The sequence below is a fragment of the Scyliorhinus torazame genome, chromosome 15, assembly GCF_047496885.1.
Source record: "Scyliorhinus torazame isolate Kashiwa2021f chromosome 15, sScyTor2.1, whole genome shotgun sequence".
Taxonomy (NCBI): Eukaryota; Metazoa; Chordata; class Chondrichthyes; order Carcharhiniformes; family Scyliorhinidae; genus Scyliorhinus; species Scyliorhinus torazame.
In genome coordinates this window covers 124,712,519-124,736,159 of record NC_092721.1, presented here as the reverse complement: position 1 = coordinate 124,736,159, position 23,641 = coordinate 124,712,519, and the positions used below count along the sequence as shown (strand labels likewise).

Here is a 23,641-nt window from a genome sequence, read left to right as displayed (position 1 = left end):
GTATATTGGCAGTGCTGACCTAACAGTGCCACCCTGGCAGTGCTAGGGGTGAGCTCTCTGGGCTGTCCCATTGGGGGGGGGGTGCCAGTATGCTGATTCCTTTGGGGGAGGTTGGAGGGTCATCCAATCTCAGAATTCCCGGCCGTGCCAGATTTATTAGGCCCCACCCCTCCAGCTGACTGTCTGTTCCTGCTTCCCCTTTGATGTTACACAGTGTGTTGTTCAATACAGCGAGAAATGCCAGCTGTGCAAAACATGAGCTTCATACTAAGGTTTTCCCACTTGAGCCCACACATTTTGGGAAGATTCCGTCCACAGTTTCAGTAAGTGTTGGCCAGAATTTAATCTCGCTCAACATGGTGGAACACATAGTAGTCATCGTAGTCACTTAATTGCAAGAGCGACCACACATCATTCTCCCAACATCGTGAAAACGCCCTCCAATTAAGTTGGAGGCAGGAAGGGGCCCATGCAGGAAAATTGCCTGCTCGCGGTGGGTTGTCAGTTAGGCTCATTCATGAGCCAATTGATATCAATTATCCAGCAGAATAAAATGGTGGCTCAGGGATTAAATGGGCATCACATGGCTTTCCTGTGCCTCCTGAAGATCTACCAATAAAACTTGTTGGGTTCGCTGGTGATCTACTCAGGAGGGGTGGAGGGGAAAGGTTCAGTGCTAACATCAGGAAGAAGACAATTGCCAATTAAAACCACATCCTGCCCTTGCCTCCTCACTCACACCTCCCACAATCCACTCCCTATAAACCCCATCCATCCCTGAGTCCAGTTATCCAGCAATGATCTCTGGTGAAGTCCCTACAGACAGCAACCATCGCTCCCACGTTCAACAGAGTCTGGGGAAAAGATGTGCTGCTAATAACCAAGGACAGTTCAATACTGAATCAACATTGAAGAATAAAGGCGTCAGGAAATAATTGAGATTTGGAGCTCCTCTGGCTCCTGAGCCAAAAGCTCTGGGTTCCAATCCCACCCCAAGACTTGATGGCCACAAAAAGTGTGTTCCTAAGAATGCCAAACAAGTTGATTGCCAAGCTTCAAATCTTTCCAATCCTCAACGGAAGGCAGTAAAAGTGGAAGAGATTTCCGGTCAGCCATGCTAGGCATGGAGTGGTGCCCCACAAGCTAAGCCTCTGGCTTCAGGCTAGCGAACTGTTCCAGAAAAAGAAGTTATGGAAAACAGACATAAGCAGGTGTCTCTGGATGCAGAAAGTCTTCTGAATCAAAGAATAATTGCGAGTAAGGGAAAATGCATTCACTAGGTACATGGACAGCAGGGAAGAGCATAACAATAAAGAGTACAAAAAAGGTTAATGGAGAAGTCAAGAAAATAGGAAGACAAAGAGGAACATTTAAATAAATTATCAAAACAAAATAGAATATTTTACAGGCACACCAATAAATAAAAACAAAGTTTGGGTAGACAATAAAACCATAGGTAGCAATAACAAAATGCATGAATATGGAATAAATAGTTTGTATCAATATTTACCAGAGGGCTAGATCAGGTGGACACAATATCCGAAGATGAGATTAGAAATGATGGGCTGGATTTTACGTGTCCCATATGGGTGTGATTTTGGTGGGGGAGCAAGTAAAATAGGTTGGGTGGCTATCCCACAACATTCCCTTAGTGTCCAAAAAGATTAATTGGGGTTACTGGGTTAAGGGGATGGGGTGGAGGAGGTGTGTGCTTGAGTGGGGTGCTCTTTCCAAGGGCCGGTGCAGACTTGATGGGCCAAATGGCCTCCTTCTGTATTGTAAATTTTATGATACTATGATCATCCTCTTCAGGCTATCCCTGCAATCCCAGCAGCACCCACAACTGAGCTCTGGTGTTGTCAGGACTGATGGATCTGCCAATCAACCAATCAGAATTGCTGGCAGTTGCTGAGGGTGGGACGTCCTCCCACTGAGGTGTGGAAGCCCCACTGTTAAACAAGTTAGCAAGCAGGGGCGAGCAGTCACCCAACCTCCACTCCCCCCACTGCATAAAATAACCAGATAATACTACCTTGCCTTAGAGTAGAAATATAAAATTATGTAATCACATTCCGAGACACTAAATCTCCTGGTCTGGACAAATTCCACCTGCACATTTTAAACAAATCCTGAATAGCAATGATAGAAGCACATATTTAATATGTCTTGTTCCAGGGGGTTGATGCTTAGTTCATCTTCTCCACATACTTAATAAGGGTGATAGAGCAGATCTTTGGAACTATAGACCAGTCAGCTTAATATCGCTGGTAGAAAAAGTAATGGGATTTCTACAAAAAGAGAATTTTTTTAAAAATCTAGATTTCCAAAGGGTGTTCAATAAGGTGCCACCTAATAAATAGACTAATGGCAGCATGGTAGCATAGTGGTTAGCACTATGGCTTCACATGCCAGGGTCCCAGGTTCGATTCCAAGCTTGGGTCACTGTCTGTGCGGAGTCTGCACGTTCTGCTCGTGTCTGCATCGGTTTCCTCCGGGTGCTCCGGTTTCCGCCCACAATACCTGAAAGACTTGCTATTAGGGAATTTGGACATTCTGAATTCTCCAGCTGTGTACCCGAACAGGTGCCGGAATGTGGCGACTAGGGGATTTTCACGGTAACTTCATTGCAGGATTAATGTAAGCCTACTTGTGACAATAAAGATTATTAACAATTAAATTATTACATGAATTCGATAAGGCTGTGTAAATCAGTGGACAAGTAGCAGGATGGAGAGCCAGCAGTGGGTAAAGGTTAACCACTGTGCTAAAATCGCTATTGTTCAGAATTTATATTAATGATTTGGAATTTAGAATCAATAAAACAATTAATAAATTTGCAGCTAACCAAATTGGGAGGGATGGTCAATACTGATGACAACTGCAACAAATTTCAAGACATTAATGGAGTTGCAAAATTTGCATATAATCAGCAAATTGATTTCAGCAAGTTATCATAAAATGCAAACCAAAGCACCACAGTTTTTTTCTAAATGGATGGAATTGAAGACAAAATAAATTATGCTAACTTGTGTCAAACTTTGAAAACGCGTACTGAGAGCAGTTCTATTTACATATCATAAAAGGATATAGAAGCAGACCAATGATGATTTACAAGGATCATATTAGAAACATGAGGTTATACCCAATGGGAAAGAATGAACATACAGGGGCCTCTTTACTTTTGAAAAGAGAAGGTTGGCAGACATCTTTAAATTTATGAAGGGTTTTCACCGCGCGGGCGCTCAGAAGGCATTTGCATAAGCAAAACTAAAGGCCATCAATATTAGATAGAAGTCAACCAAAGAATTCCTAAAAAAAACTTTGTCACCCAGTGAATTTGGAATTTGCTACCACACCAAGTGGCTGAAGAGAGTAGTATAATTGCATTTAATAAGAGGCCATATAAGCATATGAGGGAAAAGGAATAGAAGGTTATGCTGACAAATGAGGAAGGATGGAAGGAGTCTCGAATGGGACAGAAATGCCAGCATGTACTATTTGGGCCAAATGGCCTCTTTCTGTGCTGAATATTCTATGTAAACTCCGCTTTCTATTAAAATTTATGGGCCATGATTTTAATGCATTTGCATTTATTAGGGTATTTTCACAGTGACGTCATTGCAGTGTTAATGTAAGCCTACTTGTGACAATAATAAAGATTATTATTATTATTAACATTTTCAAAAGTGCTGTATAAAATCATATTGATTACGATGTAGTGAATGAAACCTTTTGTCTTCAGTATTCTCTTTGTTGAAGGTCATTGTTGAAGGAATCTATCTGCTTTTGGTACTTCTTGTTTCTTTGATAGCTGTTGGATAGCTTCAATTCAGATAGTCTTTTAAAGTAATTTAGCTTCAGTTTTGCAATTTTTCAAAATGGTATCGGACATAGCTCAGTGGGTAGCATTTTTGTCACTGTGTCAGAAGGATGTGGGCTCAAGTCCCACAAATTCTAGGTTGCCACTTCAGTACAGCACTGAGAGTGCTGCATTGTGGAGGCGTGTTCAGTACAGCACTGAGAGAGTGCTGCATTGTGGAGGTGTCTTCAGTACAGCACTGAGTGCTGCATTGTGGAGGTGTCATCAGCAGAGCACTGAGAGAGTGCTGCATTGAGGAGGTGTGTTCCGTTCAGCACTGAGTGCTGCATTGTGGAGGTTTTCTTCAGTACAGCACTGAGTGCTGCATTGTGAAAAATGCAATAAAAATGAAAATCGCTTATTGTCACAAGTAGGCTTCAAATGAAGTTACTGTGAAAAGCCCCTAGTCGCCACATTCCGGCGCCTGTTTGACGAGGCTGTTACGGGAATTGTGGAGGTGTCTTCAGTACAGCTCAGAGAGTGCTGCCTTGTGGAGATGTCTTCAGTACAGCTCTGAGAGAGCGCTGCATTGTGGAGGTGTCTTCAGTACAGCACTGGGTGCTGCATTGTGGAGGTGTCATCAGTACAGTACTGAGAGAGTGCTGCATTGCGGAGGTGCCTTCAGTACAGCACTGAGAGAGCGCTGCATTGTGGAGGTGAGTTCCGTACGCCACTGAGAGAGTGCTGCATTGTGGAGGCATCTTCAGTACAGTACTGAGAGAGCGCTGCATCGTGGAGGTGACTTCAGTACAGTACTGAGTGCTGCATTGTGGAGGTGTCTTCAGTACAGCACTGAGAGAGCGCTGAATTGTGGAGGTGTCTGCAGTACAGCTCTGATAGAGAGTGTAGCATTGTGGAGGTGCCTTCAGTACAGCACAGAGAGAGTGCTGCATTGTGGAGGAGTCTTCAGTACAGCTCTGAGAGAGTGCTGCATTGTGGAGGAGTCTTCAGTACAGCTCTGAGAGAGTGCTGCATTGTGGAGGAGTCTTCAGTACAGCTCTGAGAGAGAGTGCTGCATTGTGGAGGAGTCTTCAGTACAGCTCTGAGAGAGTGCTGCATTGTGGAGGAGTCTTCAGTACAGCTCTGAGAGAGAGTGCTGCATTGTGGAGGAGTCTTCAGTACAGTACTGAGAGAGCGCTGCATTGTGGAGGTGTCTTCAGTACAGCACAGAGAGAGAGTGCTGCATTATGGAGGTGTCTTCAGTACAGCACAGAGAGAGAGTGCTGCATTGTGGAGGTGTCTTCAGTACAGTACTGAGAGAGTGCTGCATTGTGGAGGAGTCCTCAGTAAGCTCTGAGAGAGCGCCTCATTGTGGAGGTGTATTCAGTACAGCACTGAGAGAGCGCTGCATTGTGCAGGTACCTTCAGTACAGCACTGAGTGCTACATTGTGGAGGTGTGTTCAGTACAGCACTGAGAGAGTGCTGCATTGTGGAGGTGTCCTCAGTAAAGTACTGAGAGAGTGCTGCATTGTGGAGGTGTGTTCAGTACAGCACTGAGAGAGCGCTGCAATGCGGAGGTGTCCTCAGTACAGTACTGAGAGAGTGCTGCATTGTGGAGGTGTCTTCAGTAAGCTCTGAGAGAGCGCCTCATTGTGGAAGAGTCTTCAGTACAGCACTGAGAGAGTGCCGCATTGTGGAGGCGTCTTCAGTACAGTACTGAGAGAGCGCTGCATTGTGGAGGTGTCATCAGTACAGCTCTGAGAGAGAGTGCTGCATTGTGGAGGTGTCTTCAGTACAGTATTGAGAGAGTGCTGCAATGTGGAGGTGTCCTCAGTACAGTACTGAGAGAGTGCTGCATTGTGGAGGTGTGTTCAGTACAGCTCTGACAGAGAGTGCTGCAATGTGGAGGTGTCCTCAGTACAGTACTGAGAGAGTGCTGCATTGTGGAGGTGTGTTCAGTACAGCTCTGAGAGAACGCTGCATTGTGGAGGTGTCTTCAGTACAGCACTGAGTGCTTCATTGTGGAGGTGTCATCAGTACAGTACTGAGAGAGTGCTGCAATGTGGAGGTGTCCTCAGTACAGTACTGAGAGAGTGCTGCATTGTGGAGGTGTGTTCAGTACAGCACTGAGTACTTCATTGTGGAGGTGTCATCAGTACAGTACTGAGAGAGTGCTGCATTGTGGAGGTGTCTTCAGTACAGCACTGAGAGAGTGCTGCATTGTGGAGGTGTGTTCAGTACAGCTCTGAGAGAAAGTGCTGCATTGTGGAGGTGTCCTCAGTACAGTACTGAGAGAGCGCTGCATTGTGCAGGTACCTTCAGTACAGCACTGAGAGAGTGCTGCATTGTGGAGGTGTCTTCAGTGCTGCACTGAGAGAGTGCTGCATTGTGGAGGTGTCTTCAGTACAGTTCTGATAGAGAGTGCTGCATTGTGGCGGTGTCTTCAGTACAGCTCTGAGAGAGAGTGCTGTGTTGTGGAAGTGTCTTCAGTACAGCTCTGAGAGAGTGCTGCATTGTGGAGGTGTCTTCAGTACAGTACTGAGAGAACGCTGTACTGTGGAAGTGTCTTCAGTACAGTACTGAGAGAGTGCTGCATTGTGGCGGTGTCTTTGAGTGCAGATTGTGTAGGTGTGTTCAGTACAGCTATGAGAAAGAGTGCTGCAATGTGGAGGTGTCATCTGTACAGCAGTGAGAGAGTGCTGCATTGTGGAGGTGTCTTCAGTACAGCACTGAGAGAGTGCTGCATTGTGGAGATGCCTGCAGTACAGCTCTGATAGAGAGTGCTGCATTGTGGAGGTGAGTTCAGTACAGCACTGAATGCTGCATTGTGGAGGTGTCTTCAGTACAGCTCTGATAGAGAGTGCTGCATTGTGGAGGTGTCTTCAGTACAGCATTGAGTGCTGCATTGAGGAGGTGTCTTCAGTACGGCACTGAATGCTGCATTGTGGAGGTGTCTTCAGTACAGCACTGAGAGAGTGCTGAATTGTGGAGGTGTCTGCAGTACAGCTCTGATAGAGAGTGCTGCATTGTGGAGGTGTCATCAGCACAGCTCTGAGGGAGTGCTGCATTGTGGTGGTGTCCTCAGTAAAGTACTGAGAGAGTGCTGCATTGTGGAGGTGTGTTCAGTACAGCACTGAGAGAGCGCTGCATTGTGCAGGTACCTTCAGTACAGCACTGAGAGAGTGCTGCATTGTGGAGGTGACATCAGTACAGTACTGAGAGAGCGCTGCATTGTGGAGGTGTCTTCAGTACAGTACTGAGAGAGGGCTGCATTGTGGAGGCGTCTTCAGTACAGTACTGAGAGAGTGCTGCATTGTGGAGGTGTCTTCAGTACAGCTCTGATAGAGAGTGCTGCATTGTGAAGGTGTCTTCAGTACAGCACTGAGGGCTGCATTGTGGAGGTGTCTTCAGTACAGCACTAAGTGCTGCATTGTGGAGGTGTCATCAGTACAGCTCTGAGAGAGCGATACATTGTGGAGGTGTCTTCAGTAAGCTCTGAGAGAGCGCTTCATTGTAGAAATGTCTTCAGTACAGCACTGAGAGAGTGCTGCATTGTGGAGGTGTCTTCAGTACAGCTCTGAGAGAGTGCTGCATTGTGGAGGTGTCTTCAGTACAGCTCTGAGAGAGTGCTGCATTGTGGAGGTGTCTTCAGTACAGCTCTGAGAGTGCTGCATTGTGGAGGTGTCTTCAGTACAGCACTGAGAGAGTGCTGCATTGTGGCGGTGTCTTCAGTACATCCCTGAGAGAGTGCTGCATTGTGGAGGTGTGTTCAGTACAGCTCTGAGAGAGTGCTGTATTGTGGAGGTGTCATCAGTACAGCTCTGAGAGAGTGCTGCATTGTGGCGGTGTCTTCAGTACATCCCTGAGAGAGTGCTGCATTGTGGAGGTGTGTTCAGTACAGCACAGAGAGAGTGCTTCATTGTGGAGGTGTCATCAGTACAGCTCTGAGAGAGTGCTGCACTGTGTGTCATGATATTCAAACACACACATCATGATGGACACACTAACAGGCAAATCAGAGTACACAACACCACAACCAATCACAGACAAGAACACCAACCACATAAAAAGCACGAGCACGACACCTGGAGGTCAGTAGGTCTGGGGGAGAAGGGAACAGAAAGAGCTGTTGAAACACCACAAGCAGGGAGCCCCCCACGTGCAGAGTGCAAAGACCAAGTTGTAAATAGTGAGTTTAAATAAAGAAGCGTTGTACCATATGCAACTGTGTTGGCTCATCTGTGTGTCAGAACACCCAACACCACATGGTACAGGAGTGGATCGATACCTGCCTACTAACCTGCCATTCTGGACATGGACCACACCGGCAAACCGCAGCCGATGCAAGTCACGGGGAACCTAGGCACCAACTGGAAGCTCTACAGGCAGCGATTTGACCTGTACATCCGTGCCACCGAAAAACAGAATGCCTCGGATGATTCGAAGATTGCAATGCTCCTCTTCTACGCAGGCCCCCACCCAAACGATGTCTTTAATTCACTGGTGTTCGAAGAAGGCGAAAACCAGGCCAAATATGACACGGTCATCCTCAAACTGGACCAGCACTTTCAAGTTGAAGTAAACGAAAGTTTTGAAAGATACATCTTTCAGCAACGCCTGCAAGGTAAGGAGGAGCTTTTTCAACCCTTTTTGACGCACCTCCGGATTCTAGCGCAGTCCTGCGGTTACGGCACCACTACAGAGTCCATGATCAGGGACCAGATTGTTTTTGGCGTTGCCTCTAGTGGCCTACGCCAGCAGCTTCTTAAAATAAAGAGCCTCACCTTAGCGTCTGCTGTGGAAGCCTGTGTCCTCCATGAAAATGCTACCTGCCGTTTTGCCCGATTTCAGGCGTCCGAGTTGGCACGGAGGGGGTCCCCAGCCGTCGAATCGGCAAGCCAGGCCGCCCACGACGTTGAACGCATCTAGGCCGTCGATTTCTTCCCGCCCCACGGCCCGGACGACAGCGGCCGCTTCCCGCGCTTTTCGCGGTCTCCCGCGCAGGTGCGCGCCAAAAATAACGGCCACAACGAGGGACGCACTGCGCAGGCGCGTCCACCGCAAGATCGCACTGCGCATGCGCAGTGGCGCAACGAACGCCGTGACGTCATGACGTGCAGAAATTGTGGAGGTCTACACTTAAAAGGGCAATGTCCTGCAAAAAACCGACAGTGCAACAGATGTGCCATGATAGGCCACTACGCAGCCCGCTGTCGTGCGGCTCAACCCATGGATCCGGCGCATCCTCGACAACCTCGCACACGAGTCAGGACCGTCCAGCCCACGCATCAAGACTTCCAATTAAGTGATGCAGATGACCAGGATGACTTCCGAGTTGCCGTCATTGATGTCAACAAGGTCAATGCCATCAATCCAGACGATGAGTGGTGTGCCACCCTGACGGTCAACCGATCGCGCGTCGCCTTCCGTCTGGACACCGGCGCATCCGCCAACCTGATTGCTTACTCTGCAGTCCAGGCCATGAAGGTCAAACCACCCATCACACCATCCCGGCTTAAGATGGTTGACTATAACGGGAACGTTATCCCGTCCATAGGATCTTGCCAGCTACAGGTGACTCACAAGAGGTACACGGCCACACTCCCCTTCGAAGTTGTGGGCTCATCAAAGGACTCGTTACTGGGCGCACAAGCGTGTAAGGTCCTTCACCTGGTACAGCGCATCATGTCTCTCTCTCCAGATGAGATATCCGACTTCCCGGATGCTGAGTTCCACGCGAATCTCCATTCCCTCCTCGCTCACAACCAGGAGGTTTTTGAAGGCATGGGGACATTGCCACACACGTACAAGATTCGACTCAGACCGGACGCCATCCCTGTCGTTCACGCACCTCGCAGGGTTCCTGCGCCTCTCAAAGACCGCCTCAAGGCACAACTGCAGATTCTTCAGGACCAAGGGGTCCTATCCAAGGTCACGGAGCCCACGCCATGGGTCAGCTCCATGGTCTGTGTAAAGAAGCCCTCTGGCGAGCTCCGTATATGTATAGATCCAAAAGATCTGAACAACAACATCATGCGGGAACACTATCCCATCCCGAAACGAGAAGACCTCACCAGCGAGATGGCGCGAGCCAACATATTCACTAAATTGGATGCGTCCAAAGGATTCTGGCAGATCAAACTGGACCCGGCCAGCCGAAGACTATGCACATTCAACACCCCTTTTGGCAGATTCTGCTACAACCGGATGCCATTCGGCATCATTTCGGCATCTGAAGTATTCCACCGCATTATGGAGCAGATGATGGAAGGCATCGAAGGGGTACGTGTATATGTGGACGATATCATCATTTGGTCCACCACTCCGCAGGAACACATGCATCGTCTTCGACGTGTCTTCACCCGCATACGGCAAAATGGCCTGCGTCTCAACCGTGCGAAGTGTGCTTTCGGCCAGACGGAGCTGAAATTCCTCGGGGACCACATCTCAAGGTCCGGGGTCCGTCCCGATGCAGACAAGGTTAGCGCCATCACAGCCATGCCACGACCGGCTGACAAGAAGGCTGTCTTAAGATTCCTGGGCATGGTCAACTTCCTTGGGAAGTTCATTCCCAACCTGGCTTCTCATACAACAAACATGCGCCATCTCGTAAAAAAATCGACGGAATTCAACTGGCACCAGTCGCATCAGCGGGAATGGGAGGAGCTCAAGCACAAACTGGTCACGGCACCAGTGCTGGCCTTCTTTGACACGACTCGCCCTACAAAGATCTCAACAGACGCCAGCCAATCTGGTATTGGAGCGGTACTCCTGCAAAAAGACAGCACGTCATCATGGGCCCCGGTTGCGTATGCCTCACGAGCCATGACCCCTACCGAACAGCGCTACGCGCAAATCGAAAAAGAATGCCTGGGCTTGTTAACTGGACTGGACAAGTTCCACGACTATGTGTATGGCCTGCCACGATTCACGGTCGAAACTGACCACCGCCCCCTGGTCAACATCATTAACAAAGACCTGAACGACATGACTCCTCGCCTCCAGCGCATCTTACTCAAACTCAGGAGGTACGATTTTGAACTGATCTACACTCCGGGGAAGGAACTCATCGTGGCGGACACTCTTTCCCGAGCAGTGAGCACACCACCAGATGCAGAGGGGTTCGTGCGTCAAATTGAGGCACACGTGACTCTGACAGCAGCAAATATGCCAGCTGATGATCCTAGTCTGGCCCACATACGCGCAGAGACGGCGACTGACCCTCTGCTGCAGCGAGTGATGCGCCACATGACGGAAGGGTGGCTAAAAGGGCAGTGCCCCCAGTTTTATAATGTGCGAGATGATCTCACCAATATAGACGGGGTCCTTATGAAATCGCATAGGATCGTCATTCCACACAGTGTGCGCCAGATGATTCTTCGTCAACTACACGAAGGCCACTTGGGCGTCGAAAAATGCAGACGAAGGGCCCGGGAGGCGGTATATTGGCCGGGTATTAATGAAGACATAGCCAACATGGTGCTCAACTGCACAACCTGTCAGAGGTTTCAGCCAGCGCAACCTCCGGAAACACTTCTACCACACGAGATGGTGACGTCCCCCTGGGCGAAGGTGGGTGTTGACCTATTTCACGCGCTCGGCAGAGATTACATTGTTATTATAGACTACTTCTCAAACTACCCGGAAGTCATGCCTCTCCATGATCTGACGTCGTCCGCAGTCATTGGGGCCTGCAAGGAAACGTTTGCTCGCCATGGCATTCCAAGGACTGTCATGTCAGACAATGGACCTTGTTTTGCCAGCCGTGAATGGTCGTCCTTTGCCGCAGCATATGGTTTCACTCATGTGACATCCAGCCCTCTGCATCCACAATCGAACGGGAAGGCTGAAAAGGGTGTCCACATCGCAAAGCGGCTCCTGTGCAAGGCGGCTGATGCCGGATCGGACTTTAACCTTGCCTTGCTGGCCTATCGATCGGCCCCGTTATCCACGGGCCTCTCGCCAGCGCAGCTACTAATGGGTCGCTCCCTCAGGACGACGGTACCTTCCGTCCTGGCACCGACAACAGACCATGAGGCGGTTCTTCGGAACATGCAACTGCAGCGTGATCGCCAGAAAGGTCGGTACGACACACGAGCGACGGACCTGCCCCCCCTGTCCTCCGGAGACAAAGTACGCGTCCATCAACCGTATGGTGGCTGGTCAGCACCGGCCGAAGTCCTCCGACAAGTGGCTCCCCGCTCGTTCCTGGTTCGCATGCCGGATGGTTCCGTGCGTCGCCGCAATCGGCGCGCCCTTCGCCGACTTCCACGCTCACAGCCACACAACATGCCAGATCCTCAACAGGCTTCCGAGGATGACTTTGTGGAGCTGCCGCACATCACGCCCTTTCCATCGCCACCCATGGCCATGCCTGCACAGCAGCCGGTGGTTCTTGATCCACCCTTAAGGCGGTCAACCCGAATTCGTCGCAAACCCATTAGAATGGACTTATAATACAGTTCATATGTTTAATAAGTTGGACAATTTTACATGATAACCTGTTGTTGTTTATCGTTCCAGATGTCGTCTGACTGGACAACTGTTCAAATTTTTTTTCTTCTTCTCTCGTTCGCATTTCTGTTATGTTATGGTACAACTGGATTCATGTGACGCACTCGACATCGCCCCATGTACATAGTTCCGTCATAGACACATGCTGCACACGACACACACACACTCTTAGATGCACTCACGTCACGATCATATTTATTACCACGTAGGCACATATCTTTGTAAAAAGGGGGGATGTCATGATATTCAAACACACACATCATGATGGACACACTAACAGGCAAATCAGAGTACACAACACTACAACCAATCACAGACAAGAACACCAACCACATAAAAAGCACGAGCACGACACCTGGAGGTCAGTAGGTCTGGGGAGAAGGGAACAGAAAGAGCTGTTGAAACACCACAAGCAGGGAGCCCCCCACGTGCAGAGTGCAAAGACCAAGTTGTAAATAGTGAGTTTAAATAAAGAAGCGTTGTACCATATGCAACTGTGTTGGCTCATCTGTGTGTCAGAACACCCAACACCAAACTGTGGAGGTGTGTTCAGTACAGCACTGAGAGAGCGCTGCATTGTGGAGGTGACTTCAGTACAGTACTGAGAGAACGCTGTATTGTGGAGGTGTCTTCAGTACAGTACTGAGAGAGTGCTGCATTGTGCCGGTGTCTTTGAGTGCTGCATTGTGTAGGTGTGTTCAGTACAGCTATGAGAAAGAGTGCTGCAATGTGGATGTGTCATCTGTACAGCAGTGAGAGATTGCTGCATTGTGGACGTGTCTTCAGTACAGCATTGAGTGCTACATTGTGGAAGTGTCTTCTGTACAGCACTAAGTGCTGCATTGTGGAGGTGTCATCAGTACAGCTCTGAGAGAGCGCTGCATTGTGGAGGTGTCTTCAGTACAGCTCTGAGAGAGTGCTGCTTTCTGGAGGTGTGTTCAGTACAGCACTGAGAGAGTGCTGCATTGTGCAGGTACCTTCAGTACAGCACTGAGAGAGTGCTGCATCGTGGAGGTGACTTCAGTACAGTTCTGAGAGAGTGCTGCATTGTGGAGGTGTGTTCAGTACAGCACAGAGAGTGCTGCATTGTGGAGGTGTCATCAGTACACCCCTGAGAAAGAGTGCAGCATTGGGAGGTGTCTTCGGTAAGCTCTGAGAGAGCGCAGCATTGTGGAGGTGTCTTCAGTACAGTACTGAGAGAGTGCTGCATGGTAGAGGTTTCATCAGTATAGCTCTGAGAGAGTGCAGCATTGTGGAGATGTGTTCAGTACAGCACTGAGAGAGTGCTGTATTGTGGAGGTGTCTTCAGTACAGCACTGAGAGAGTGCTGCATTGTGGAAGTGACATCAGTACAGCTCTGAGAGAGAGTGCTGCATTGCGGAGGTGACATCAGTCCAGCACTGAGAGAGTGCTGCATTGTGGAGGTGTCTTCAGTACAGTACTGAGAGAGCGCTGCATTGTGGAGGCGTTTTCAGTACAGCTCTGAGAGAGTGCTGCATCGTGGAGGTGACTTCAGTACAGTACTGAGAGAGTGCTGCATTGTGGAAGTGACTTCAGTACAGCTCTGAGAGAGAGTGCTGCATTGTGGAAGTGTCTTCTGTACAGCACTAAGTGCTGCATTGTGGAGGTGTGATCAGTACAGCTCTGAGAGTGTGCTACATTGTGGAGGTGTCTTCAGTACAGCTCTGAGAGAGTGCTGCATTGTGGAGGTGTCTTCAGTACAGCTCTGAGAGAGTGCTGCATTGTGGAGGTGTCTTCAGTACAGTACTGAGAGAGAGTGCTGCATTGTGGAGGTGTGTTCAGCACCGCACTGAGAGAGTGCTGCATTGTGGAGGTGTCTTCAGTACAGCACTGAGAGAGTGCTGCATTGTGGAGGTGTGTTCAAGACAGCACTGAGAGAGCGCTGCATTGTGGAGGTGTCTTCAGTCCAGCACTGAGAGAGTGCTGCATCGTGGAGGTGACTTCAGTACAGCTCTGAGTGAGTGCTGCATCGTGGAGGTGACTTCAGTACAGCTCTGAGAGAGTGCTGCATTGTGGAGGTGTCATCGGAACAGCTCTGAGAAAGAGTGCTGCATTGGGAGGTGTCTTCAGTAAGCTCTGAGAGAGCGCAGCATTGTGGAGGTGTGTTCAGTACAGCACTGAAAGAGTGCTGCATTGTGGAGGTGTCATCAGAACAACTCTGAGAAAGAGTGCTGCATTGTAGAGGTGTCTTCAGTACAGTACTGAGAGAGTGCTGCATTATAGAGGTTTCATCAGTATAGCTCTGAGAGAGCGCTGTATGGTGGAGGTGTCTTCAGTACAGTACTGAGAGAGCGCTGTATTGTGGAGGTGTCTTCAGTGCAGTACTGAGAGAGTGCTGCATTGTGGAAGTGACATCAGTACAGCTCTGAGAGAGAGTGCTGCATTGCGGAGGTGACATCAGTCCAGCACTGAATGCTGCATTGTGGAAGTGTCTTCTGTACAGCACTAAGTGCTGCATTGTTGAGGTGTCATCAGTACAGCTCTGAGAGAGTGCTGCATTGCGGAGGTGACATCAGTCCAGCACTGAGAGAGTGCTGCATTGTGGAGGTGTCTTCAGTACAGTACTGAGAGAGCGCTGCATTGTGGAGGCGTTTTCAGTACAGCTCTGAGAGAGTGCTGCATCGTGGAGGTGACTTCAGTACAGTACTGAGAGAGTGCTGCATTGTGGAAGTGACTTCAGTACAGCTCTGAGAGAGAGTGCTGCATTGTGGAAGTGTCTTCTGTACAGCACTAAGTGCTGCATTGTGGAGGTGTGATCAGTACAGCTCTGAGAGTGTGCTACATTGTAGAGGTGTCATCAGTACAGCTGAGAGAGTGTTGCATTGTGGAGGTGTCTTCAGTACAGCTCTGAGAGAGAGTGCTGCATTGTGCAGGAGTCTTCAGTACAGCTCTGAGAGAGTGCTGCATTGTGGAGGTGTGTTCAAGACAGCACTGAGAGAGTGCTGCATTGTGGAGGTGTCTTCAGTACAGTACTGAGAGAGTGCTGCATTGTGGAGGTGTCATCGGAACAGCTCTGAGAGAGAGTGCTGCATTGTGGAGGTGTGTTCAGGACAGCACTGAGAGAGTGCTGCATTGTGGAAGTGACTTCAGTACAGCTCTGAGAGAGAGTGCTGCAATGTGCAGGAGTCTTCAGTACAGCTTGGAGAGAGTGCTGCATTGTGGAGGTATCTTCAGGACAGCACTGAGAGAGTGCTGCATTGTTGGAGGTGTGTTCAGTACAGCTCTGAGAGAGTGCTGCTTTGTGGAGGTGACTTCAGCGCAGCACTGAGAGAGTGCTGCATTGTGGAGGTGACTTCAGTACAGTACTGAGAGAGTGCTGCATTGGGAGGTGTCTTCAGTAAGCTCTGAGAGAGTTCTGCATTGTGGAGGTGTCTTCAGTACAGCACTGAGAGAGTGCTGCATTGTGGAGGTATCTTCAGTACAGCACTGAGTGCTGCATTGTGAAGGTGTCTTCAGTACAGCTCTGAGAGAGAGTGCTGCATTGTGGAAGTGTCTTCTGTACAGCACTAAGTGCTGCATTGTGGAGGTGTGATCAGTACAGCTCTGAGAGTGTGCTACATTGTAGAGGTGTCATCAGTACAGCTGAGAGAGTGCTGCATTGTGGAGGTGTCTTCAGTACAGCTCTGAGAGAGAGTGCTGCATTGTGCAGGAGTCTTCAGTACAGCTCTGAGAGAGTGCTGCATTGTGGAGGTGTGTTCAAGACAGCACTGAGAGAGTGCTGCATTGTGGAGGTGTCTTCAGTACAGTACTGAGAGAGTGCTGCATTGTGGAGGTGTCATCGGAACAGCTCTGAGAAAGAGTGCTGCATTGGGAGGTGTCTTCAGTACAGCTCTGAGAGAGTTCTGTATTGTGGAGGTGTCATCAGTACAGCTCTGAGAGAGAGTGCTGCATTGTGGAGGTGTGTTCAGGACAGCACTGAGAGAGTGCTGCATTGTGGAAGTGACTTCAGTACAGCTCTGAGAGAGAGTGCTGCAATGTGCAGGAGTCTTCAGTACAGCACTGAGAGAGTGCTGCATTGTGGAGGTGTGTTCAGGACAGCACTGAGAGAGTGCTGCATTGTGGAAGTGACTTCAGTACAGCTCTGAGAGAGAGCGCTGTATTGTGGAGGTGTCTTCAGTACAGCACAGAGAGAGCGCTGCATTGTGGAGGTGTCTTCAGTACGGCTCTGAGAGAGTGCTGCATTGTGGAGGTGTCTTCAGTTCAGTACTGAGAGAGTGCTGCATTGTGGAGGTATCTTCAGTACAGCTCTGAGAGAGTGCTGTTTTGTGGAGGTGTGTTCAGTACAGCACTTAGAGAGTGCTGCATCGTGGAGGTGACTTCAGTACAGTCCTGAGAGAGTGCTGCATTGTGGAGGTGTGTTCAGTACAGCACAGAGAGAGTGCTGCATTGTGGAGGTGTCATCAGTACTCCCCTGAGAAAGAGTGCTGCATTGTGGAGGTGTCATCGGAACAGCTCTGGGAAAGAGTGCTGCATTGGGAGGTGTCTTCAGTAAGCTCTGAGAGAGCGCAGCATTGTGGAGGTGTGTTCAGTACAGCACTGAAAGAGTGCTGCATTGTGGAGGTGTCATCAGAACAGCTCTGAGAAAGAGTGCTGCATTGTAGAGGTGTCTTCAGTACAGTACTGAGAGAGTGCTGCATTGTGGAAGTGACTTCAGTACAGCTCTGAGAAAGAGTGCTGCATTGTAGAGGTTTCATCAGTACAGCTCTGAGAGAGTGCTGTATTGTGGAGGTGTCTTCAGTACAGTACTGAGACTTTGCTGTATTGTGGAGGTCTCTTCAGTTCAGTATTTTAGAGGTGTCTTCAGGACAGCACTGAGAGAGTGCTGTATTGTGGAGGTGACATCAGTACAGGCACTGAGAGAGTGCTGCATTGTGGAGGTATCTTCAGTACAGCACTGAGTGCTGCATTGTGAAGGTGTCTTCCGTACGGCACTGAGAGAGTGCTGCGTCGTGGAGGTGACTTCAGTACAGTACTGAGAGAGTGCTGCATTGTGGAGGTATCTTCAGTACAGCACTGAGAGAGTGCTGCATTGTCGGAGGTGTGTTCAGTACAGCACTGAGAGAGCGCTGCATTGTGCAGGTACCTTCAGTACGGCACTGAGAGAGTGCTGCATCGTGGAGGTGTCATCGGAACAGCTCTGAGAAAGAGTGCTGCATTGGGAGGTGTCTTCAGTAAGCTCTGAGAGAGTTCTGCATTGTGGAGGTGTCTTCAGTACAGCACTGAGAGAGTGCTGCATTGTGGAGGTGTCTTCAGTACAGCACTGAGTGCTGCATTGTGGAGGTATCTTCAGTACAGCACTGAGAGAGTGCTGCATTGTGGAGGTGTCTTCAGTACAGCTCTGAGAGAGTGCTGCATTGTGGAGGTGTCTTCAGTACAGCACTGAGAGAGTGCTGCATTGTGGAGGTGTCTTCAGTACAGCACTGAGAGAGTGCTGCATTGTGGAGGTGTGTTCAGTACAGCACTGAGAGAGCGCTGCATTGTGCAGGTACCTTCAGTACAGCACTGAGAGAGCGCTGCATTGTGGAGGAGTCTTCAGTACAGCTCTGAGAGAGTGCTGCATTGTGGAGGTGTCATCGGAACAGCTCTGAGAAAGAGTTCTGCATTGTGGAGGTGTCTTCAGTACAGTACTGAGAGAGTGCTGCATTGTGGAAGTGACTTCAGTACAGCTCTGAGAGAGAGTTCTGCATTGTGGAGGTGTGTTCAGTACCGCACTGAGAGAGTGCTGCGTCGTGGAGGTGACTTCAGTACAGTACTGAGAGAGTGCTGCATTGTGGAGGTATCTTCAGTACAGCACTGAGAGAGTGCTGCATTGTCTGAGGTGTGTTCAGTACAGCACTGAGAGAGCGCTGCATTGTGCAGGTACCTTCAGTACGGCACTGAGAGAGTGCTGCATCGTGGAGGTGACTTCAGTACAGTACTGAGAGAGCGCTGCATTGTGGAGGTGTGTTCAGTACAGCACTGAGAGAGTGCTGCATTGTGGAGGTGTCATCGGAACAGCTCTGAGAAAGAGTGCTGCATTGGGAGGTGTCATCAGTACTCCCCTGAGAAAGAGTGCTGCATTGGGAGGTGTCTTCGGTAAGCTCTGAGAGAGCGCAGCATTGTGGAGGTGTGTTCAGTACAGCTGAGAGAGTGCTGCATTGTGCAGGTGACATCAGTCCAGCACTGAGAGAGTGCTGCCTTGTGGAGGTGACTTCAGTACAGTACTGAGAGAGTGCTGTATTGTGGAGGCGTGTTCACTGAGAGAGTGCTGCATCGTGGAGGTGTCTTCAGTTCAGTACTGAGAGAGTGCAGCATTGTGGAGGTGTGTTCAGTACAGCTCTGAGAGAGCGCTGCATTGTAGAGGTGTCATCAGTACAGCACTGAGAGAGCGCTGCATTGGGAGGTGTGTTCAGTACAGCACAGAGAGCGCTGCATTGTGCAGGTACCTTCAGTACAGCACTGAGAGAGTGCTGCTTTGTGGAGGTGACATCATTACAGCACTGAGAGAGTGCTGTATCGTGGAGGTGACTTCAGTACAGTACTGAGAGAGTGCTGCATTGTGGAGGTGTGTTCAGTACAGCACAGAGAGTGCTGCATTGTGGAGGTGTCATCAGTACACCCCTGAGAAAGAGTGCTGCATTGGGAGGTGTCTTCGGTAAGCTCTGAGAGAGCGCAGCATTGTGGAGGTGTCTTCAGTACAGTACTGAGAGAGTGCTGCATTGTGGAAGTGACTTCAGTACAGCTCTGAGAGAGAGTTCTGCATTGTGGAGGTGTCTTCAGTACAGTACTGAGAGAGTGCTGCATTGTGGAAGTGACTTCAGTACAGCTCTGAGAAAGAGTGCTGCATTGTAGAGGTGTCTTCAGTACAGTACTGAGAGAGTGCTGCATTGTGGAAGTGACTTCAGTACAGCACTGAGAGAGTGCTGCGTCGTGGGGGTGACTTCAGTACAGTACTGAGAGAGTGCTGCATTGTGGAGGTATCTTCAGTACAGCACTGAGAGAGTGCTGCATTGTCGGAGGTGTGTTCAGTACAGCACTGAGAGAGCGCTGCATTGTGCAGGTACCTTCAGTACGGCACTGAGAGAGTGCTGCATCGTGGAGGTGACTTCAGTACAGTACTGAGAGAGCGCTGCATTGTGGAGGTGTGTTCAGTACAGCACTGAGAGAGTGCTGCATTGTGGAGGTGTCATCGGAACAGCTCTGAGAAAGAGTCCTGCATTGGGAGGTGTCTTCAGTAAGCTCTGAGAGAGTTCTGCATTGTGGAGGTGTCTTTAGTACAGCACTGAGAGAGTGCTGCATTGTGGAGGTGTCTTCAGTACAGCACTGAGAGAGTGCTGCATTGTGGAGGTGTCTTCAGTACAGCACTGAGTGCTGCATTGTGGAGGTATCTTCAGTACAGCACTGAGAGAGTGCTGCATTGTGGAGGTGTCTTCAGTACAGCTCTGAGAGAGTGCTGCATTGTGGAGGTGTGTTCAGTACAGCACTGAGAGAGCGCTGCATTGTGCAGGTACCTTCAGTACAGCACTGAGAGAGTGCTGCATTGTGGAGGTGTCATCAGTACACCCCTGAGAAAGAGTGCTGCATTAGGAGGTGTCTTCGGTCAGCTCTGAGAGAGCGCAGCATTGTGGAGGAGTCTTCAGTACAGCTCTGAGAGAGTGCTGCATTGTGGAGGTGTCATCGGAACAGCTCTGAGAAAGAGTGCTGCATTGGGAGGTGTCTTCAGTAAGCTCTGAGAGAGTGCTGCATTGTGGAGGTGTGTTCAGTACAGCACTGAGAGAGCGCTGCATTGTGCAGGTACCTTCAGTACAGCACTGAGAGAGTGCTGCATTGTGGAGGTGTCATCAGTACACCCCTGAGAAAGAGTGCTGCATTAGGAGGTGTCTTCGGTAAGCTCTGAGAGAGCGCAGCATTGTGGAGGAGTCTTCAGTACAGCTCTGAGAGAGTGCTGCATTGTGGAGGTGTCATCGGAACAGCTCTGAGAAAGAGTGCTGCATTGGGAGGTGTCTTCAGTAAGCTCTGAGAGAGCGCAGCATTGTGGAGGTGTGTTCAGTACAGCACTGAAAGAGTGCTGCATTGTGGAGGTGTCATCAGAACAGCTCTGAGAAAGAGTGCTGCATTGTAGAGGTGTCTTCAGTACAGTACTGAGAGAGTGCTGCATTGTAGAGGTTTCATCAGTATAGCTCTGAGAGAGCGCTGTATTGTGGAGGTGTCTTCAGTTCAGTACTGAGAGAGTGCTGCATTGTAGAGGTGTCTTCAGGATAGCACTGAGTGCTGCATCGTGGAGGTGTCTTCCGTACAGCACAGAGAGTGCTGCATTGTCGGAGGTGTGTTCAGTACAGCACTGAGAGAGCGCTGCATTGTGCAGGTACCTTCAGTAAGGCACTGAGAGAGTGCTGCATCGTGGAGGTGTCTTCCGTACAGCACTGAGAGAGTGCTGCATTGTCAGAGGTGTGTTCAGTACAGCACTGAGAGAGTGCTGCTTTGTGGAGGTGACTTCAGCGCAGCACTGAGAGAGTGCTGCCTTGTGGAGGTCTCTTCAGTTCAGTACTGAGAGAGTGCTGCATTGTAGAGGTGTCTTCAGGACAGCACTGAGAGAGTGCTGTATTGTGGAGGCGTGTTCAGTACAGGCACTGAGAGAGTGCTGCATTGTGGAGGTATCTTCAGTAAGGCACTGAGAGAGTGCTGCTTTGTGGAGGTGACTTCAGCGCAGCACTGAGAGAGTGCTGCCTTGTGGAGGTGACTTCAGTACAGTACTGAGAGAGTGCTGCATCGTGGAGGTGACTTCAGTACAGTACTGAGCGAGCGCTCCATTGTGGAGGTGTGTTCAGTACAGCACTGAGAGAGTGCTGCATTGTGGAGGTGTCATCGGAACAGCTCTGAGAAAGAGTGCTGCATTGGGAGGTGTCTTCAGTAAGCTCTGAGAGAGTTCTGCATTGTGGAGGTGTCTTCAGTACAGCACTGAGAGAGTGCTGCATTGTGGCGGTGTCTTCAGTACAGCACTGAGAGAGTGCTGCATTGTGGAGGTGTCTTCAGTACAGCACTGAGTGCTGCATTGTGGAGGTATCTTCAGTACAGCACTGAGTGCTGCATTGTGAAGGTGTCTTCAGTACAGTCCTGAGAGAGTGCTGCATTGTGGAGGTGTCATCAGTACTCCCCTGAGAAAGAGTGCTGCATTGGGAGGTGTCTTCGGTAGGCTCTGAGAGAGCGCAGCATTGTGGAGGTGTGTTCAGTACAGCTCAGAGAGTGCTGCATCGTGGAGGAGTCTTCAGTACAGCTCTGAGAGAGTGCTGCATTGTGCAGGTGTCATCGGAACAGCTCTGAGAAAGAGTGCTGCATTGGGAGGTGTCTTCAGTACAGTACTGAGAGAGTGCTGCATTGTGGAGGTGTGTTCAGTACAGCACTGAAAGAGTGCTGCATTGTGGAGGTGTCATCAGAACAGCTCTGAGAAAGAGTGCTGCATTGTGGAGGTGTCTTCAGTACAGCACTGAGAGAGTGCTGCATTGTGGAAGTGACTTCAGTACAGCTCTGAGAGAGAGTTCTGCATTGTGGAGGTGTCTTCAGTACAGCACTGAGAGAGTGCTGCATTGTGGAAGTGACTTCAGTACAGCTCTGAGAGAGAGTTCTGCATTGTGGAGGTGTGTTCAGTACCGCACTGAGAGAGTGCTGCATTGTGGAGGTATCTTCAGTACAGCACTGAGAGAGTGCTGCATTGTCGGAGGTGTGTTCAGTACAGCACTGAGAGAGCGCTGCATTGTGCAGGTACCTTCAGTACGGCACTGAGAGAGTGCTGCATCGTGGAGGTGACTTCAGTACAGTACTGAGAGAGCGCTCCATTGTGGAGGTGTGTTCAGTACAGCACTGAGAGAGTGCTGCATTGTGGAGGTGTCATCGGAACAGCTCTGAGAGAGTGCTGCATTGTGGAGGTGTCTTCCGTACAGCTCTGAGAGAACGCTGCATTGTGGAGGTGTCTTCAGTACAGCACTGAGAGTTTGCTGTATTGTGGAGGTGTCTTCAGTTCAGTACTGAGAGAGTGCTGCATTGTGGAGGTGTCTTCAGTACAGCACTGAGAGAGCGCTGCATTGTAGAGGTGTCATCAGTACAGCACTGAGAGAGCGCTGCATTGTGGAGGTGTCTTCAGTACAGCTCTGAGAGAGCGCTGCATTGTGCAGGTACCTTCAGTACAGCACTGAGAGAGTGCTGCATTGTGGAGGTGTGTTCAGTACAGCACTTAGAGAGTGCTGCATTGTGGAGGTGTCATCAGTACACCCCTGAGAAAGAGTGCTGCATTGGGAGGTGTCTTCGGTAAGCTCTGAGAGAGCGCAGCATTGTGGAGGTGTGTTCAGTACAGCACTGAGAGAGCGCTGCATTGTGGAGGAGTCTTCAGGACAGCTCTGAGAGAGTGCTGCATTGTGGAGGTGTCATCGGAACAGCTCTGAGAAAGAGTGCTGCATTGGGAGGTGTCTTCAGTAAGCTCTGAGAGAGCGCAGCATTGTGGAGGTGTGTTCAGTACAGCACTGAAAGAGTGCTGCATTGTGGAGGTGTCATCAGAACAGCTCTGAGAAAGAGTGCTGCATTGTAGAGGTGTCTTCAGTACAGTACTGAGAGAGTGCTGCATTGTAGAGGTTTCATCAGTATAGCTCTGAGAGAGCGCTGTATGGTGGAGGTGTCTTCAGTACAGTACTGAGAGTTTGCTGTATTGTGGAGGTGTCTTCAGTTCAATACTGAGAGAGTGCTGCATTTTAGAGCTGTCTTCAGTACAGCTCAGAGTGCTGTATTGTGGAGGTGTCTTCAGTACAGCACTGAGAGAGTGCTGCATCGTGGAGGTGTCTTCAGTACAGTACTGAGAGAGTGCTGCATTGTAGAGGTGTCTTCAGGATAGCACTGAGAGAGTGCTGCATCGTGGAGGTGTCTTCCGTACAGCACTGAGAGAGTGCTGCATTGTCGGAGGTGTGTTCAGTACAGCACTGAGAGAGCGCTGCATTGTGCAGGTACCTTCAGTACGGCACTGAGAGAGTGCTGCTTTGTGGAGGTGACTTCAGCGCAGCACTGAGAGAGTGCTGCCTTGTGGAGGTGACTTCAGTACAGTACTGAGAGAGCACTGCATTGTAGAGGTGTCTTCAGTCCAGCACTGAGAGAGTGCTGCATTGTAGAGGTGTCTTCAGTACAGCTCTGAGAGAGTGCTGCAGTGTGGAGGTGTGTTCAGTACAGCTCTGAGAGAGTGCTGCAGTGTGGAGGTGTCTCTTGAATGTTGTACTAAATTACCAAATTGCAAGCGGACGGATCATTGGTAAATACTCATCCTGCATACTTACCAACCAAAAGTGCAG

At 49.7% G+C, this 23,641-nt stretch overlaps 1 protein-coding gene across 4 annotated transcripts in view; it reads left to right on the top strand.

The window, feature by feature from the left end:
* st6gal2a (ST6 beta-galactosamide alpha-2,6-sialyltranferase 2a) overlaps positions 1-23,641 on the top strand; it is a 248,051-nt gene that overhangs the window by 67,988 nt on the left and 156,422 nt on the right. The gene's annotated exons all lie outside the window — the stretch shown is intronic.